Source organism: Sander lucioperca, chromosome 24 (genome assembly GCF_008315115.2).
Source record: "Sander lucioperca isolate FBNREF2018 chromosome 24, SLUC_FBN_1.2, whole genome shotgun sequence".
NCBI lineage: Eukaryota > Metazoa > Chordata > Actinopteri > Perciformes > Percidae > Sander > Sander lucioperca.
In genome coordinates, this window is record NC_050196.1 from 13,807,250 (window position 1) to 13,827,180 (window position 19,931).

Consider the following 19,931-nt stretch of genomic DNA (forward strand, 5'->3'; position numbering starts at 1 on the left):
CATTGCTTCGAAATTGTGCAGTCCATCTGTGTATGTGTGGCCGTCTTTCTGTCTGTAAATCTGCCAGCAGTTCGAGCACAGCTCGTTTAATGTAACCACAGAAGCAGCTATTGTTGAGGTCGTATAGATTGAAATAAGGAATGTTCTGTGGAGAAAATACCATAAACTCTTCTATCTTTGGGGATAAATTACTGTTATCATTGACAATAAAAACGATTAAGTGGAGCACGCACATCCTTTCCCACTCATCAAGTCCTTTACCTCCCACTGCGCCAAAATGGATTTCCCCCTGAAGCCAGCATTCAAGGTTTATGTTCCTAATGACCCACAATAAGTCAACTGTGATTGATCAGCAAAATCCACTAATGAGTTACAACTACCCCGCCAGGACAGAGATGTTAATCTCGGAGGCTTCTTCATGACTGTATTAAGCATTGTGCTCCCTGATATCTCGCTGTGTGGTCAAATAACTCACTGCCATTGGCCGGATCCGAGGCCGATATCTCGTGTGGTTGGCTGCCGTTAATGCTGAACACACAGCGCGGGGGGAAACCGTGCGTAACAAACTGGGCCCTGTGTTCACACTTCATTCAGGGGGTGACTGCTCGCCGCAAGGACAACCGGGAAAGATGTATGAGTTGGTGGCATAATGTATTCATTGGGAAAAAGATGGAGAAATTGGTCTTGGGACATGATAAAGTGCCTGCTGAGGGGTGTTTGATAAATTATGATGAAGCTATGCAAATAGCCCCTGCAGCTGGATCTCCAGCTTGTACTGTTCAATTAGTGCAACACTGTGGTGGTAGACTAATACTTGGACTGGGTGAGCAATGAATCCATCTATTATGAAATTCAGTCTGATATCCAGCATTATGATAAAAATCTAAAAGCAATATCTTGAGTTTGGTAGAGACATAAAAAAGAACAAATTATTATGTTTAGATTAGTCTAAAATCAACACTTTGTCATGGGACCCTTGTTAAGACACCAATTAACAAGCCTAGCAGAAAGACAAAGATACTTATTTTTTTTACCCAGTGAGAAGAAGTCTCATAAAGGAAGTTCAATTATGTTAGCACATTACACTCTTATATCTGAATCTGTGTCAGAGAGCTGCTTCTAAAACTGCTACAGTGTAATTCATCATAGTGTCTTTCTATTTCTCTAACCAAATAAGAGAAAAAGAAATCATCCGACTGGTCAGAACTTGGATCTCAAGGGTTGACTGAACATTTAAAAAGAGTGAGTTTTAGAAATGAAAAGAATGGATGAAGTGCTGCTTTTAACTATTTGTGTATACTCATAGGGACTTCACAGTAACTCCCCAGAGTCCTGATCTGGGAAGTAGGGGAAGCAGTTCAAAGAAGGCTCAATTGCCTCTTAGATACTGACTGTTTTTCCCCAAGGCCCATCAATACATCCACTCCTTTTCACTAAATATTTCACCATGAGGTTATGCATGAATCACCCATGCATTCAGATTTTACATTATGTTACACAGTGTGACTTGTGTAGAGTAGAAATTTCAGCCACCCTCTTTCGTAGTATGTGATTAGATGCAGCTTTGAAGCCCAATTTAGATCTTCTAGTAGCCAGAGAAAAAGACACTGCAAAACATTACTATGATCCACTGGGACCAGATGGGCTTCCTTCCTCATTTCATTGCATTTCAGTTAGGTTACTGCTACTGATTATCATCATTGATGGGTTTAGAAACTGGAATTTCAGTGTGATTACAGCGTTGAATATCATAATACAGCAGGAAAAACAATGTTACTGGCTGCAGAGCCACTGCAATTAAAAATGGCATCATATTAAAATACTCTTCAAGGCTAGAAAATGCTAATTATATGCAGATATGTGGTATGATTCATGTATTAATTTGGCATGCTGAGCGGTGATTAGGTGAGTGGGAGTAAGCAGCAGTTGCTAATGCCTAGCAAAGGCTAAAAACAGTATGGTGAGGGGAAGTGAAAGCCGGCAATTTCCTTCATTTAATCAGTGTGAGAGATGACCTTTTCACAGAGTGCCTGCCTGTGGCGCTAAGGAAGTGCACATATAAAGGGGATTTGAACTTTAGCCTGCATGGAGCATCTGACATATGTATGCTGACTATTTGTGTGTCTGCAGGCTAGCGCAAACACTGGCAGGCCACTGAGAAGGAAAGAGACAAAGGGAAGAAAGAGCAGGCAGTTCTTAATGTCTTATTTAAAAGACACATTATCCAGATTTCGTTTCAGAGCCCAGCAGCAACCCAAAACCAAAATATGTCCTCCCACTTAAAGAGGACATATGGATTTGGGATTTGTAAAATAATGATACGGAAACCATGTTCCATCAAATACACGGAGAGCAGTTTACTCGACATGATCACTGCAACTCATCCTGTGAAAACAGTTGTAGAATGTCTTCTGCGGCTCTGGATGAGCTTTGTTAAGTCTGAGAAAATAACTTTTAACATAAAACCTGTGTCACCAGGGGTTTGAAAGGTGTGGCCGTTTACTAGGCAGGGGATTAAAGATGCTATTAAGTTGCATTACAGGAAATGTAGGATCCAGCGTTTTTATAGCTTGGCCCAAACTAGGGACTAAAACTCTAAATAATTTGGTCTCTGCTGCATCAATCAACCTTTTTTTTATTATCTGTGTCTCTTGCGAGCCTCTTTAATGTCCCGACAGTCCTTAGCTGTAATACCATGTCATTTCAATATCTATATACAGTACATCTTGATCCAATTACAAATAAGTAGAAACACTGATACAGTTTATAGTAATGACATATAAAAAGATTGTAAAATGTAGACCCATTCCAAAGGTCGACCCAAGCACTGACACTAGCAGCAGCATAACGCACCACCAATCGACAAGCAGCCACGGTCATAGAGAGTAGCAGTACACATATCATTTTCCTTTACTTTACAGTTCATATTCTGTGTCTTACCTCAAGAAACACAGTTTTCTCCTCTGGTGATTATGACACTTCAGGTGATCAAAGCTACAAACAGCAAGTCTCCTCAGGTATTAGAAATATTGACACACAGACCAGCGAGACCCACAGCAATACAATACAATTATGTTGATATTAAGTGAAATAGGTTTGATTGAGGTTAGAAAAGGTTTTGTTCAAAATCTTAAAAAAAAAATCATCCAGGGTATAAACATCATTAACATTCAGCCGAGTTATCACATTTGAAAGCAAATGTTGAAAAGCCATCCATTTTTACATTTGACAAATTACACCACAATCAGATTTGTTATTTAATAGACTGATAACACAAGATGTAGACTAGGTAACCCCATTTTCAACAACCTCCTCCATCAATCAGTGTATGGACAGTATACTACATGTGATTCTTGTGCTGCTGGATAGCGTGGGGAGGCAGCACAGACTTGAGAAAAGAACTGACACGAACCACTGCGATGCACCATACACTATATTTTCTCTTCAATTTAGTAATTCTCTTTGATGACTAAGGGAACCCAGGATACTTAAATGCATGCAAGGGTGACAAAGCCTCCGCAAGATTGAAGCAGTGAACCTCAGAGGCAACAATAACTTTTTATCCAAAGCTTCTGTTTCAGTTCTCAATCTCATCTTGCTTTTTTTTTTTCCAGCAGCGAAAGCTCTGTGAAATACAGGAGCACTGTGTCTACCTATTATGAAAGGCCTTTTAAAACCAGAAATAGGCTACATCCCTGACTGAGCAGCACTTTGACAAACGGACAGGAAGCTGAGGTCAGTGTAGCAGTACCTGACACAGCTGGCTCTCGTCCAAGGCAATATGGGCTCCGTCTCTTCATACCAGCTCTGTAAGAAAAAAAGACAGAGCCAGGTCAGGAAAAGTGATATGAGACTTCAAGAAAGAAAGGAAATTGGAAAAGGAAAAGAGATTAGATGATGCTGTGAAGATGCAGGAAGTATGTGTGTCTTTAAGGCTTTAAAGATCTTCCAAAACAATTTTACTTTTCAAACAAACATCTTGTACTGAGGCTAAAACATCACTGTGAATCTGTTAAAAGCATCTCTAACATGAATAAATGAATTTAATTCAGTTGAAAGTTGAACCCATTCCGTCAGAAAATTAGACAAGGATTTAGTACTGTACGCTTTTAAATAGCAGATACACATATGCTTTCCTTTATACAAACTGCATAAAAGCTCGACTCAACCCAAATGTTTCTTGACACAGACCATGAGGGTAGTTGTAAGTGTAATCAGCCGATGGCTCATCAGTATGCTGCAGCTACCTAACGATGGAAACAAACAGGGGGAGAAGGTGGAGGGATCTATTGATGTATGCTCTTTTGAGAATGTATCATTCAAGACTCACAAGGTCAAACGAAATTTTCTCATATCAAATTGAGTTTTTCACTTGATTAATAAGCTTCCGTGGCAGATGCCACACACACACACACACACACACACACACACACACACACGTCAAAAAAGCTGTGAAAAACAGCCATCAAAACCTCAGAGGCCAAAGTAACTAGAATTAGATAGACAAGTAATAGATATTTCATTTTCTATCATATATTAAACAACTAACCCAAAACCCCAAAATATTTAGTTTACATAAATATGAAACAGTGAAAAAAATGGCAAATCCTCACATGAAGAGATGGGACCCGAGAATGTTCGTCATTTCTGCTTGAAAAAGACTCAAAAGATGAATCAATAATCCAAAAAAGTTGCTCATTAATTTTGTGTTGATCGACAAATCAATTAGTCAACTAATCGTTTCAGCGATGTTATAGTTGTTGATATTTCAGTCTTGATTGGAGGTGCAGACCAGTCAGGCCAACAATGTCATCCCGCTAAGCTACTAGTAAGCCTAAAGAAAAGGGAAAGGGAAAAGGCAAATAAAAGTATAGACTATCATGGTGTGACTATCTTCCCGTCATCAAGCTTAAGACGGAGAGAGAAACGCCACGCCAGGGTCAGGATGGAGCCCTGTCAGCGCTCCCACTAACAGGCAGATAGCAGTGCACGCTGGGTAATTGGGAAGAGTTTCCTGCCCTCGGGCTTGAGTGGCATGTCTCGGTCGTGGCCTGAAGTCAGTTACCTGATCGGAGCTTAGCTACACAGAGCTGTCAGCCTCAGCTCCAGAGTAATCGCAGCCCTCCATTACCAAGCCTCACTCACAAATGGCTCTCAGAGAGGGAGTACACACACACACACACACACACACACACACACACACACACACACACACCAAGGACTCAGCTGATGAGCAATCACCTTACAAATTGGCTTACTATCTATGCAGAGAAACACTTTTTAATTAGTGCATTACACACATGCTTTGGTGGCCTTGGCACAGTTCTGACTTACTATAGAAGCTAATTCAGAATTTATTTCTCATGCATTTACCTCATTGTGGAAACATGCCTCGGTTCGACATTAACATAATTTTTCTGACGCTGGAAAAAGTGGTGCCATGTGGAATGCATTACGCCCCCCATGTCACTGTGCTAATCAGCATAATATGAATTATTGCTATCATTATAGTCGGGGGCTGAGAAATAACAATAGGTCTTAATTATTCAACAACGAGGAATAATAAAGGGAAAGCAAATGCACCTTTAGTCTATGCTGCCAACAATCGTTTGAGTTTGTATCTCTCTCCCCTTAGGGAGCAGAATGTCTCTGTTGTGGAAATCATTTCTGAGACCATGAGTGATGAGCTTGTTTCTCGCCCTGAATTGTGTGTGCTTGTGCTGTTTGTCTGTGAGAGCTCACTGCCGAAATTATCACAAGAGCCCAATAAAAATGTGCTTTGCAATATTTTATTTCGGTTATAATTTCTAGTAAAACCTTTTTTTACCTTTACTTTAGCTTTTTAACTTTTAGATACTTTAGCGTAATGAGAATAGAACTTGTTACTAAAAAAGTTTGTGTATGTATTGTTCTGCTGATGTTCTTTGAATATAGTTTGATGAATAAACAAATACTATTTTATTATGTTATTTCTCATTGTGCACTTTAGAATAAGGTAACGTGACCTAGTATGGTGTTTCCTTTTGTATCTGTATAGCATTTTAAGACAATGCTAAAATGCTGAGGTTTAGCAGGTATAACGTTAATTTTCACCATCCTACTTTAGCTTGTTGGCATTCTAACACTTGCTAATTTGGAAGTTAAGTACAGCTGAGAAACCATAAATTTTCATCCTTCATGTAAGCCTGTTCTGATTGGCCTCTCTGAATCTAAGAATACAACAATTGCTGCACTGATGCCACAGACTCTTTTCAGGCATCTGTATCTTACTGCATTTCCAAACTATTATGTATCCAAAAGGATACAAAAAAAATGTAATATACCTTTTATAGTATTAAATTCAAACATAAATGACATCAGGGTATCATAATTCCAGGTTGGTGATGTCAAACTCATTACAGTAGACTTTCCATGACAGATAAAGGCTTTAGCTGAATCCACCAGTAGGGCAGGGTTCCTCTGACCTTTCTGAATGAGTTGCCAATCAAATTTCAGTCCGTCTTAACGGAGACATGGGGATTACAGTGGACATGATAAAAGAGCTATAAACTGCTGCCCTTCAAAAGAAAATGAAGTAACAAAATGGGTGAGTATTGCTTAGATACAACTTCCACATAATAGAGAAAATACGGCAATGATTTCGTTTTCGTGGAACAACGTTTCTCTCTAGAAACAATCTAATAGCTAATGGACACGTCTGTCAACACTGGCATTTATTCGTCTCAACCAATGTCCTGATTGCTGATCAGTGCTACTAACCGGAGGTGTGTGTGTGTGTGTGTGTGTGTGTGTGTGTGTGTGTGTGTGTGTGTTACAATTCAAAGCGTGTCTTTGTGTGGTCTGAAACAGATACCGTCAGATCCTGAGACACCCGCAGGGGCGAATGAGATAATTAACTTTCAGCTTGAAGGCGTCCTTAAGACTTCCCGTCAGCAGCTGTTAGAGTTGTTGACAAAGTCTCAGACGACAGACAGCAGGTATGTAAATGATGTTCGATTTTTCCCCCGCTCATTTCAATCATTTTGCAGGTGATCCACACTCTGTAGACATCCTGAGCTGGAGATCAACCCACACTGCCGTTCAGTGTGTTCACCGTGAAATGGGATACAAAAGTCAAGGTTACATTTCCCTCCCTTGCTTTCTGGATTCTGTTCCAATTGAATTTCTGCCACATGTCCAGATCACAATAGTCTTTGTCAAAGCAAAGCAATACTCTGTTGCTTTATATGAACTTTACTGCCAGCTTTACACAAAAACCTGCTTTCTTCCTTGCAGGTACATCTCTGAAAAAGCTTTTCGGGTCAAGCACACTTTGTATGATTGCAGTCAGAAGATAAATAAATAATACATTACTGGCCACTCCTTTGTGCCTCACAAAGAAAGTTCTTTTAGCACAACTAACCACCTGAGGAGCTGACTCCACCTTGACTTAAAGTGAGACACTGCAGGCAAAAACATTGGATTTCCATGCACTGGTCAATTTTGGGCTATTTTGCTTTCATATCATAACACTTCAGTAGCACTTACATAAGCAAACCTTCCAGTGTCACAGAATATGCTGAATATTTTTTACAGAGGGGTTTCTTCATATATCATTCAGAGCCTCATTTAAATAATGTTATTCCTAAAAACATGGCAATTGTTTTTATCATATACACATGACATGACAATATTTTCTGATTTATGGAGTGATAGAAAGAGATATCCAAAATTCCTTAAACCTGGCTCTAGCCAATGTTCAGACTTCTGTTCTGAAAATATATGCAAATGAGCAGATGTTTAAAAAGATAATGCCTCATTTGTATATTTAAACATAACATTTCAGAAAACTTGAAATACAAAAAATAATTGTCTGAATGCGAGTAATCAACGGGGGAGGTTTCATGTCGATATCTATTAGTTTATTCTTTATATATTTATTATACAATATCTTTGTTTTTAATCAATTCACCTGCAGTGTCTCCCCTTAAAGAGCAATGGAACACCACGTTTTAGCGCGCACACACACACACACACACACACACACACCTCTGTAAGAAGGTTGCCCCAGTGTTCCTCTAGCTCTCCCGCTGTCTAGCCCTTTTAATGCAACATTACATGATGGTCATCAAGAATTTATAGGACCAGGGAAGGAATTTCATGGCTGCCATGATGGCCAGGGCCGCTGAACCTCCGCAGTCTGGCCTCAAACTCCTCAAAAAATGATATGTCCTGCGGCCACAGTGGCACTGCTCCAGCTGATTCTGCCATTTTCTCCTCTGCCTCTTTCCTGTCAATGAGGTTTAGTGTCTTTTATTGAGACAAAGACAGAAATATGCATATGCATTCTTTTTGTCAGATTTGGGCCATAAAGCTGCATGTACGCCTGATTCTCTAATTCTAATTCTGATTCTAATTGCAAATGCCCTAGATCGTGATTACTCTAATCATGCACCTGGAGCGGCCGTCACATAGTACACAGTGTTGTGTTTTTAATATTGCCATAGGCTTAACTGGTTGGCCTTTTCAATATACCCAGAGTTATTAGAGCTCTAATTAAGAGCCCCATTAGAATCTGAGATCATGTCAATTAAGTCCTTAAACACAAAGGTTTAGGTCTCTCCAAAACTCTCAGCAGTCATCATCGAAGGCAAATGTCAGCTCATGACAGAGGATTATTGCTTGGAGGAATGAAAGATTGTCTTACAAAGCTTTTGGCAAAAAACGAACATACTGATGTTGAATCTCAAAGGAATTCCAGTATTTGAAATTTAATTAAAATGCCAAAATACAGGGTTTTAGACACTTGAATATCTCAAACTCTAGTCCAAGTAGTGTCAATTAGGGCCTCGAGTTATACAGCCCAGTCCTGTGCTGTAGGCCTGGGCAGAGAAGTGGATCTGTAAGCTTGGAGGAACATTCTTCTCTTCATATTCCTGGCTGAATAAAGTTATGGAGAAGAGATTTACACAAGAGACGTCCATCCACACTGTTCATATAACATCCACTTTATGCTCACATTTACATCTTATATCAAGTCGACATTAAAGACATCCCTCTTTACTGTAGTCTTTCCCTAGCTGTTGATGCATATAAATCAGGAAAATGGCATCTCCTGTGTGTCAAACTACAGTATGTCCTCCTCCTTTTCTCTCCTTCCTCCTTCTGCCTGCAGTGCTGAGAGAGCAGCTGCACTCAGGAGGGAGAACTAGGTCACGTCTCCCTAGATCGCCTCTGTAACCTCTCAGTTCATTACGAGCATGTTTAATGAGCGAGACACTCACCAGGCATTCTTCAGCATGGAATTGTGTCATCTTCATTGTGCTACATACATTGCGTTTCACTAATGTGTTCCAGTCTATGGCACCTTGATTTGAGCGCTAAATGTGGTTCTCCCTGGGGCCAATGGGCCTGGGGAGTGCAACTTTGGAGGCTGGGTGCAGCTGTAAGATGCACCTTTTCCTCAGGTTTTGTCAAAACGAGATCAGTGAAGTCTGACATATTGCATGTTACATATGAATGAGCAAACAAATTATGTACCCCCCCTCAGACCTGGGCTGATTAGTGTGAAGTTTGAAAGTACTGCATGGTAATAAAGTGGTGAGACGGTCCCTCAAGTTTCAGGAAACGCCAACAGACAAATCAGACCAAATAGTGAATTTCTAGAAGTGATTTGGCCACAATCCAGTCAAACAGATGGATGAATAGATGTAGGGTCCAGACAGACAAACCTTTTTGTGTTGGCTCAGAAAGTGACTTGAACTTGAACGAGAGAGCTGTTGGGATTAAAAAAGGGTTACTACTTAAAGCCCCGTTTGGCCACGAAGTGAAAGAGACATGAAACAGATGTAATGAGTATTGTCAACACTGCCAAAAACATGAGCCAAAGACAAGAAATACTACAAAATAGTTTTCACCTTAAGCATCACCATCAACTACAGTCTCAAACCCCAGTAATTGAACAAATCCTCAATTTTGTGTGTATACTGTATTCATTTAAATAGATTTCCTGTGTGCAGATCATATATCAGGCTCACAAACTACTACTCATGAATCCTAAGGTTAAGGGAATCTATAAGCTCAACAGAACTAGTGACTCGGTTTTATGGTGACATATTAGCGTGATAACACTTTTTGACATATTGCCCAGCCCAAATAGATGTGGGACCTACTTTTCATTTTCCATTTTCTTTGTGGTTTACAAACCTTCTCCATTTAATGTATGGAACATACATGAAAAAATAATTCAGCCAAGGCCTAAATGCACGTACACTGTTACATTATAAATGCATAAAGCTTTCAGGGAAAGTGCAAAGCAAATATTTGGAGACTGTTGTAGCTACAGCAAACTGAGCTTAAAAGACTGTTGAGAGGAATATACAGTGATTGAGCTACAGGTAAAAGGATTACCCTGTCCTCTTTGGTTCTGTTATAGCTCTACAGCCTCCGTCTACAGCCCTCATCGTCATTGACTTTTCATTGAAGCCCCCCCCCTTCCCCATCTCTTTGCCCCTGTCAAAGGAAAGGAGAGACAGGCCCTTGATGAGTACACCTTTGATCTCTCCGAGGCGCCTCTGCTCCTCCTCCTCTCTTTCTTCCATCATCCTCCCTGTCCTCTCTGCTGGGGAGCTGTCAGAGTTCTAAAGGCTTGGTCTGTCCGCTCTGCTCCCGTATCCACCTGACCACGTCTCCAGGCTCTTTCATCCTCACGCCCAATGCTTCAGAAAAGCAGTTCTAGTCCCAGAAGAACCTCGCCACCACCCAAAGTCTAGCCTCGGCCAAGTATCTGCCAACTGCCTTCCCTCAGCCCTCTGGTTAATCGTGGTTGGCTTTTTTCTTTGAGTAAAAGCGCAGCCATTAGTGAGAATTGAAGGCCCATTCCTCACTGTTAACAGCTAATTGTTGCAATCGCTCCACCGAAGCCCTGGCAGTTTAGTGTGTGAGTGTTAAGAACAACAAGGTGCCATGCTTGATCCTGCAGCATTGATCAGGTTCATGCATTAAATGTGCATAACAAATAGGTTAACACATCATTTCTCTTCTTTTTCTGTTTATTTATGAGACTGTCAGTGCTGAAATGGCCAATCAATTCAGGCCCAGCGGGAGGTGTTTCAATCATAGCTCAGCATTTGATTTAATCTTGTTATTTACACTATGTACCACAGGGTCCTTGTTTATCATTACTCCACAGATTTTGAGGCAATATTTCACTTTAGAAGAACAGTTGGACTTGCAGCTCCCGTTGTGGGATTTGCGCGTGTCTTCTCTATAGCCTGGCATCTGTTATCTTCCCATGATGAGATACAGTGACTGGCCCATGCTTCAACAATGCAATGAGCCGAGCTCACTTCAATCCCTTGTGATATAACATATTCAATTAAATTCATAGTCTCCTTGCTAGTAATAGTGATGAATATGCAGGGTGTTAATTTATTTGTGCTAGTCTAAAAAAAAAAGAGGAGACATTGGGGGTTGACAAAGCATGCCAGCTGATTGGATCCCTGGTTGCTGCAGGGTAAACTGGCGGAGGTTAATGTTGCAAGCAAGGACAATGTGTTCTGAAAAAAGACGTTTCTAAGTGCCTGTGTAACTGGCACCCCTATGCATCGCTGACACGGGTCACAGAGAAATCACACAAATGAGGAGGAGATGCCTTCCAAGGAAGATGCTTTACATAATAGTTTGGAAATGCAGTAAGATACAGATGCCTGAAAAGAGTCTGTGGCATCACTGCAGAAATTGTTGTTTTTTGAGTTTAAAAAGCCAAGGACCCACCTAGGTACAATGCATTGTCATCCAAATGGCCTCATTCAAAAACAAGTTTGTATTCTTATAATAAACCTCATTGTTTTCTGTGAGGTTTGCTCATACCAGTGTCCCAAATCGGACTAACCAAACTCAAACTTAACTGCACAACTTTTTCATTAATTGCTCATTCCAATTTGATAAATGCCACCTGTTATGAGTAGGTGCATGTTCATGAGATCTGATCATTAGTATCATCAACGCCACCAACTTGTTATATAATCTTCTCAGTTTGCAGGTTGCAAATCAGCAACAGATGAAAAAATAACAGTTACTTGAAAAATTTGGAAATATTCCTACAACTGCCAACAATGTGTCATCGCAGAGCTGTACTGTGACAGGAAAATGAATGAATGGTTGATTTCTATGTACTATACATTTGCACTATGTAGGACTGCAACTAATTATCATTTTAATTATCGTTTAATCTGCAAATTCTCACAATAACATTTTCACATAAATGCATATTTGCAATGATCCACTGGTAGGTTAATATGTTTCAAGGGCAGCACAAAAACTCATTATTTAAATGGAAAAAGAAAAATTCCAACACAGACGTTATGTGCAGAGGTACAAAGACACCATTAGGATGGTGTAATCCAGTCATGTAAGGTAGCACTTTCTCCAGTAACTGTCAATTACCAATCATTATTAATGTCTGAATGTAATGTCTGAACAATGTAAAGCTGGCTGACCATGACTCACACCTTGCTAAACAAAAGGAGGCAGCCAATGGTTGCCTTAGGAACCCTCAGAGCAGCGACGGCAGCTTGCACTCTACATAAATGGGGTTTTGTTCACTCCTATTCTAAAGTCACTGCTTCTCTTTCAGCGAAGCCATTACGAGTTCTGAGGAATCGATGGCTTCAAATATGTGTAAAAACTAAAGTTGTGAACAAACTCTGGCGAGCTTAAATTGCTTTTCCTCTGATGATCAGATAAAGTGCTGACTGATGTAGCATTAGTCAACTTGTACTACACTGAGGATAAGTGGGTATGGATAGATCATTAGTCCACAGAAGCTGAATTAACATTTGCTAGGACTATTTGTGCCGAGTGCCATCATCCATCTTTGAAAAGGCACCTACCATCCTTTAGACAAACACAGGCAGCGATAGTGAAAGAAACAACTGGATAAGGGTGGATGCTACTGATTTTAAGTAGGATTCCAGGTATATAGGTGCAGCAGAGGCCAGGCCTCATTACTGTAGCCATTTCAGTGACATATTAACTGTTAAAGATGCAAGGTAGCATTTCTGACATGATTCAAACCCCCCCCCCAGCCACACTTAATGTTTCCAGAGAATTGCAAGAACAATCCAACAGACTTTATAGAGGTTGCTGATATAACAATTTGTTAAATCTGAATGTAACATCTTGTTTTTGCCTTTGGGCATCATCCTTTCACTCTCTTATGATCCTACTGTATGAGACTACAGTTGGATATTAAACTTGCTGGTTCATATAGAAAGGTAGAAATTCTGTCCATTTAGCCTTAATTTGGCTCGTACTTGAAGTTTTCTTTGTTATAATGCTGCATATTTAAGGCCATGAAATCCAGGGTCACTGCATAGACTAGATAAGTGAACATCTGGATCGCCCCCTGTTGGCTGGCTGCAGTATAGGTCGTAAATCTGTCATAAAAGACTGTCAAGGTTGGAGTAGAAAAGGTCTTTGAACAAATCATTCTGTAAACAAAGTCAATGGTGGAGTAAAAATTGAAACCGCAGGAAACACACTGCTCTTATGAATTGACACATCAAAATGTCTTTTCTTCTCAGCCATTTATTCCCCTTCATTCGTGACTACTTTGACTACACTCCAAGTATAACCAGTTTATCTCCCAATTTTTCCAATCTTCTATCTCCCTCTCTCACAACATACACTGAAAATCGATGACAGTGACAGAGCGTGGGAGGCAGAGGCTGCCAGCACAGTGTCATCCAGACCGATGTCACCTTTACTGCACCCTGCAACGGGAGCGCTGCCAAAGTGCGGCTTTTTACCGATGAGTCAGCCGGTCCTCAGCCTGGCAACCAAGGTGATGTGCATCGGGGGATGCCTCTAAGTGTCATTAACTGGCATGGATGAGTGTTGGTCATGGCAGGGCACTGCCACTTGCTTTTGCCAACACACACGCAAGTACGCACGCACGCACGCCATGGGCATACCAGGAGCAAAACCCCAGAGAGATGGAGAGTAAGAACGCACAACGCAAGGTGAGCAAGTGAGAGAAAGAGTGGGAAGTAGATAAAAAAGGTAGGCAAGTAAAGTCAGACTGACTCATTCCCCGAAGCTAATCTGAAAATTCTCTTTTCGTCTTCTGTTCTCTGTCTGTCGAGTCCACAATAACAGCATGTCCAAAAGATGCTCCATCCTTCACAGGAGAAACAAATGATAGATTCATGAAGAACTGCCTTTTTTTTTGTTGAGGTACAGTCCTGGACGTTCTCTGCCTCTGAAGCAGCTTTAAAATGAACACTGATGGCGATCTCATTGTGTTGGCTAAGAATTTATAAAGCTGTTGCTCCCGGCTCTACTGTACTGTACAGTGCTGCACATCACAATGCCCAACTTTCAGGTTACAGGATTAGGAGGGATCGGTTTTCTGGATCAATAGGATTATAGCTAGTCCTTAACCCCTCAGAGGAAAGAATCACAACCTACAGAGGAAACAAGGGGATGTACAAATAAAAAAAGTCTGTTGCAGGGTGAAAGGAGGACAGCTTTGCCAGTACTTAGCACACCAAAACAAACAGTTATTCCAAGCAGGAATAATCTGTACTTGGAAGCAGACGAAAACTAAACTGCCCACGGCACAACATTAACAAAAGCACGCTGGAAAAGAAAGAAAAGAAAGCTCTTATTGTTCAAAGAGCCCAAAAAGAAAAATCACACTGTAATTGGCCTGCCTTTCTTCTACATCTACCTCTAAAGAGGAAGAGAAACATGTATATATATGTGCACAGAGAACTGTGTCTTCTTGACCTGCACAATAATTGACTTCTTTGCAGGGCACATACGCGAGTCAGTACCTGCTGTCAAATCTACTTTGAGCTGCTTTCAGCCTACTGCATCCAGTGACAATGGTGAAGCAACGACGACACACCGCCCTTGTCTTATACACATCTCTGACCGAAAACCTACAGGGTCTTCCAGCTCTGGCGTTTCATTTGCACGAGCCATAGTTAACTCGCACGCCAATCAGCTTGTTGTGCTAACAGCAGCACATGTTGCTAACGGCATACATAGAACTCACACTTGTAAACTTTGGCTCCGCATTACGTGCATCAATCTACATATCGTGTATTTTGCATACAGCCATGCAGAAATACACAAAGCGTTTCAGCCCTATGTCAATGTGTTGTTTATATGCAAGGATAAATGCTTTCTACTTACTGATTTACCAGTGGATTTGGCTATTATTTTCCTATTCATTATACTTATTTGATGCTTCCTGTTTCAACACAGCATCATTGGCTCATGTGGGTATCTTCACTGCGTTTTTGTCGACAAAATGTATCCACGTGTACAGCATGTGTAAGATTTTGTCACACCAATGGACAAACAGAACTTGGATCCTCTCGAAACAGCCAGGGAGAAAATTAAGAACAACAGTTGTCAGGTCAGTGAGCGAAGTGAGCAGGAGAAAAAGAAGCAGAAGAAGAAGAAGAAGGAGGAAGACGAGGGGGAGGGGGGAAAGAGAACCCTGTGAATTCATAGAGTCGCAGCTCGCTTACTTAAAGCCAGATTGACATTCAGCGAACAGCTTATTAGGAAATTTCATGGGAGTGGTGAAGTGATTATCCCGAACCTGTCAGCTGCAAACAGCATGTCAAAATGCCACCCAGGCATTTCCCCCCTCCAGGTGGTCGATGCGTTACTGCAATGGAAACTAAACATGTGTTCATAAGACTGACGGCTGATAAGGGAGTGTGGGTTGGAGTGCAGATGGATGCCAAATAATATACACACATCAAACATGAACTCTTACACAAAATGAGCAGATGAGAACAATTGCACTCAAGTGTGAATGCTTCCCTTCTTTCTCCTTATGTCTCTCCATCTATTTGTCTGTAAACTGATTTGATGCGTCCAGAGCAGCTAATAAGGGGTGTGAATGAATCCCCCCTTGCGCTGTTTGATCGTCACAAATCCTCTATGATGTATTTTAAAATCAACATTTGTAAAGGAATTCAAAGTGCTATACATACAGTGTCAGGTTCACATGGTGGGCATCTATCCTATTGACTGGTTGCTGAAGGTAGGACTGGGCAACATGGAGAAAATCAAATATCACAATATTTTAGACCAAATAGCTCGATTACGATATTGCGACGATATGTAGGCCAATTGGTGCTTTCACTAAATAATCACACAATGAGATTTGTGATAAATAATCATCTGTAATGTGGATATAATGACTAAGTGGGTAAAGGCAAATAATAGAACTGCAAGAACAGTCTGGAAAGTTCAGAAAATTCCATCACTTTACTGTAAAACCAGCAAAAGACAACACTTATGTCATATTACGATATCCAAAATCTAAGACGATATCTAGTCTCATATCACGATTATCGATTTACATTGATATATTGGCCAGCCCTAGCTGAAGGTCAAGGAGGGAGGTCTTATTTAAAATGGGAGTGTCAGAGGGAAAAGGAAGAACGGCCAACACAAATGGAGGCACATATGAAGAGTGGAGGGAATGCCATTCAAGCATACCTTTCTGTGCACAAGCGCCATGCATGGATCCCCTGGCTTTAAAGCTTTGAGATAATTAGACATGGTAGAGACTGTAGTACGAACATTATTCTTGTAACTCTGACTCACTGGCATAATCTCATCACAAACAATGCAGAGAGCTCATGAAAAAATGGGCAAATATTTGTCTTAGTAGACATGTGCATAATCACCGAAAAGCAAAAAACGTTGGGCAACAGAATGATGCAGAGATAATAGTCTGTTATTCAAAACTAGCAACTTAGCCTTCTATTCAATTCAACTGTCTTGATTCGAAGATCGTTTGAAAATGTAATGCATGCAGTCCAAAATACATAAATGCATCCAAACTGTGAGGTAAGCGAACTGCCCATAATATTGTGTTGAGTCTGTCTGCTAAACAGAATGAGCATCAACATATTTGCTATTTTGTGACTACTAAAGTGAAAGGGTTTCACAACATTAATAAGCAGGAGCATTGCTTTTCACAGCTTTGAAATGTCTAAATTAACATAATTCCATGTAGCTCTATTCATACATGCTATATTTGGTTCAAATATGAATTTAGTATGTAATTAAGTATTCTGTTAGTTCTGTTTCTGGGTTTATTTTTGTAAACTTTCACAGCTAAAATCAACTTGAAGTTACCACTGGGATTATATGGAGAGAAAACTTTTAAGATTCTAAGTGAAGTCATTAAGATGTTGATTATACTGTACGTTGTGCCGTATGTGACTCTGGTTACAAATTCTATTTCAAGATTAATAATCTCATGACTCCTAAAATCATCAACAGGCAAATTCACATAGGTCAGCCAAGGATGTGACATAAGCGAGCTGCTATCGCACTGGATTCCAGCATTAATCTGGTATTTTCACACAGCAGCATTTAAGAATCAAAGTTGAAGATGAACTTAACAGCACAACGTTTCAGGCCTGTTGGACCTCTGACCACACCCAGCATCACTGATGACTGTTTACCAAGTTCGCCATCTTATTTTGAATGTGTTGGCATACAACATTTTACAAGTTACCTGGCACCAAACACAAAGGATCTAAAAACTGCTATTGCTGTAACGTGGTTAAAAGTTGGAGAGCAATGTAAAAGTTGCCAGCATTTTTGCTGCACATATATTTACAATATTTAAAGGCGTTACGGTTCCCATATGTGAATCTTGCCGTCCAGGAGAGGCCAAGCAATGCATGAAAATATGACACAACTCTGGAAATGTGTCACCCATGCCATATACAAAGTTTATAATATTTATTGTGGCCCTTAAATACAAAGAGCACCTTTGTTCACCGAGTGTTACTTTTAAAATCTCAAATCACTCTTTTAAAATAACTTTTACTTATTGAGTGGAAACAAGCGCCGCCGTTTTCTTTCTTTATGGTCTGCAAATTATCTCTCGGGGACGAAACAGAAGTATGTTCCCAGGTCTGCTGTGAGTTTCAGAAAGAACACCTAGAATGGATGTTTCTCTTCTGTGTAGATTGAACAGCAAGCTTTTTCATGGATCACTGACAAGACCGAGTAAGTGTAGAGACGGACAACATAAGGTAACTCTTCATGGATCTGGTTGCAGGTCTGCTGCGTGTCAGCAGTTTGGGTTTCCAATTAAGGACGAAAACGACAAGACAGCAGACAAGATGCAGAAAGCTTACAAGTTGGGTATTGTTTTACACTTCCAACACAACCCTGAATTAGCTTTTTAATAGGAAACGTCTCTGAGCAGATGCAAGCTGTTGTACTGTGTGCTGTTTTTTTTAGTGTGCTGTTTTTTTTAGTTACCTTTTTTTTTTTTTTTTTACCATCCAAGCTAATTTAGAGATAGCATTGGTCTTTTTAGTCAAACAGCCATTCACATGGCTTTGACATTGGCTATTTATTTTCTATTTCTGCATATATGATGCTATTTATTTACATAGGCTTTTTTATGCATACATGCATTCCTAAACCTGCCTCATTTGATGGAAGCATTATGATTTTTGAAGTAGAAAATACACCTCAGGAAATCCTCCTGGGTGCTCTCTGTCGCCTTTATTATCCTTGCTAATGTATTCTCTCAGGAGCCACCACAGATTTTTCATTTTGATGAAATGACAGGATCAACTTTTTACTTTTTAGTTGGAGAAAGTAGCTCAAATTAACACCACTGATTGGATCCTGACAGACTGGGGAAAAAAACCCCTGAATTAACAGCATTGAGTGTGTTAATTTTTGAAATAAGTGATTTAATGATGACATATGCCTGGAGAGAATAGTCCCAAGCCAAAGTTGTCAATATGCAAAACAACATCCAATATCTGTGTTCTGTAATAAGCTGCAGAGCACATATTTTCACTGGGACTGTATGGGTGTTGAACGGATAGAGAAAAGCAATTGTGAAAAGAATATCAGGCAAAGTGATTGTTTAGGTGGCGTGTGTGCATGTGTGAGTGTGTGAGGCGTGGTTTTGTATGCAGGGTTGGCCGGTGGCTGAGGGGCCTGATTAGCAGCAACATCTTGTGCCAAGCTACTTCTTATCAGTACTGATTTCACCCAGCTATCTGTATTCATTTATGCATGGAGCGAACGTGGAGGATGAGTGGTGTGCAAAACAGATTTCTTTTTCTTCATAGGGTCTCTTAGAATTCACTCCGCACTATCGCCATCTCCTCTGTCTCCTAAGTCATCGTTCTCTTGCTGATTCATTTTAATATTATGAGCAATAACATTTCAGGATTCTCAATTTGTCATCCTCATGTGTAGCATTTCAGACTAAAAGGAGTACATGTGTTGTTTTGGGAGTTTGAATGCTACTACGCAGCCACCCACTGTTCAGAAACAGTCCTACTCTGAATAATAACTACATGACTCTGAGAAAAAGAGCAAAGCTTCACGGAGTGAAAGCAAACTGCTGTGCATTACACATAAACATCAGGCTTTCAGCCCTACTCTTCTCTCTCTCAATTGTGTGCCCTATTTTGATGTTGGGTTTGGAAAAGGAAAAAACTAAATATTGACATGCAGGGCTCCAGACTAACTTTTCCAAATCAAAATATCATTGGTTTTATGCCCTGACAACTGTCATTTACATATTCAAATTCTTCTTTAAAAAGTGTGATATAGGAATGTAGTGCACTAAGACCATATGAAGTCCACATGACCATTTTAAGTAATGTATTTAAAATGTAATAACACTAACTTATTTCACCAGGCAAAAAACTTGATGGCAGAAGGGTACTTAACAGAGGTCGACCGATTCATCGGTTTTGCCGATTAATCTGGAATTATCGTTATCGGCAAAAATCCATACCGATAGTTATTCCTGGTTGCGTCCGTTGCTGGAGCGGCTGAGAAGCACGCGCTGTCATTCATTACACAGTAGCAAGAGCTGAGAAGGGTCTGCTGGCATCATGCATTACAGAGGCGAAATAAAAACT

The 19,931-nt window shown here is 40.3% G+C and overlaps 1 protein-coding gene across 2 annotated transcripts in view; it reads right to left on the bottom strand.

The window, feature by feature from the left end:
* Nucleotides 1-19,931, bottom strand: part of LOC116044781 (beta-1,3-galactosyltransferase 1-like) — a 96,871-nt gene that overhangs the window by 50,490 nt on the left and 26,450 nt on the right. For both annotated transcript variants that reach the window (XM_031292254.2, XM_031292255.2), the window contains exon 2: nt 3,752-3,807. The gene's annotated coding sequence lies outside the window, so the exon portion shown is untranslated. The remainder of the gene's footprint in view (nt 1-3,751; nt 3,808-19,931) is intronic.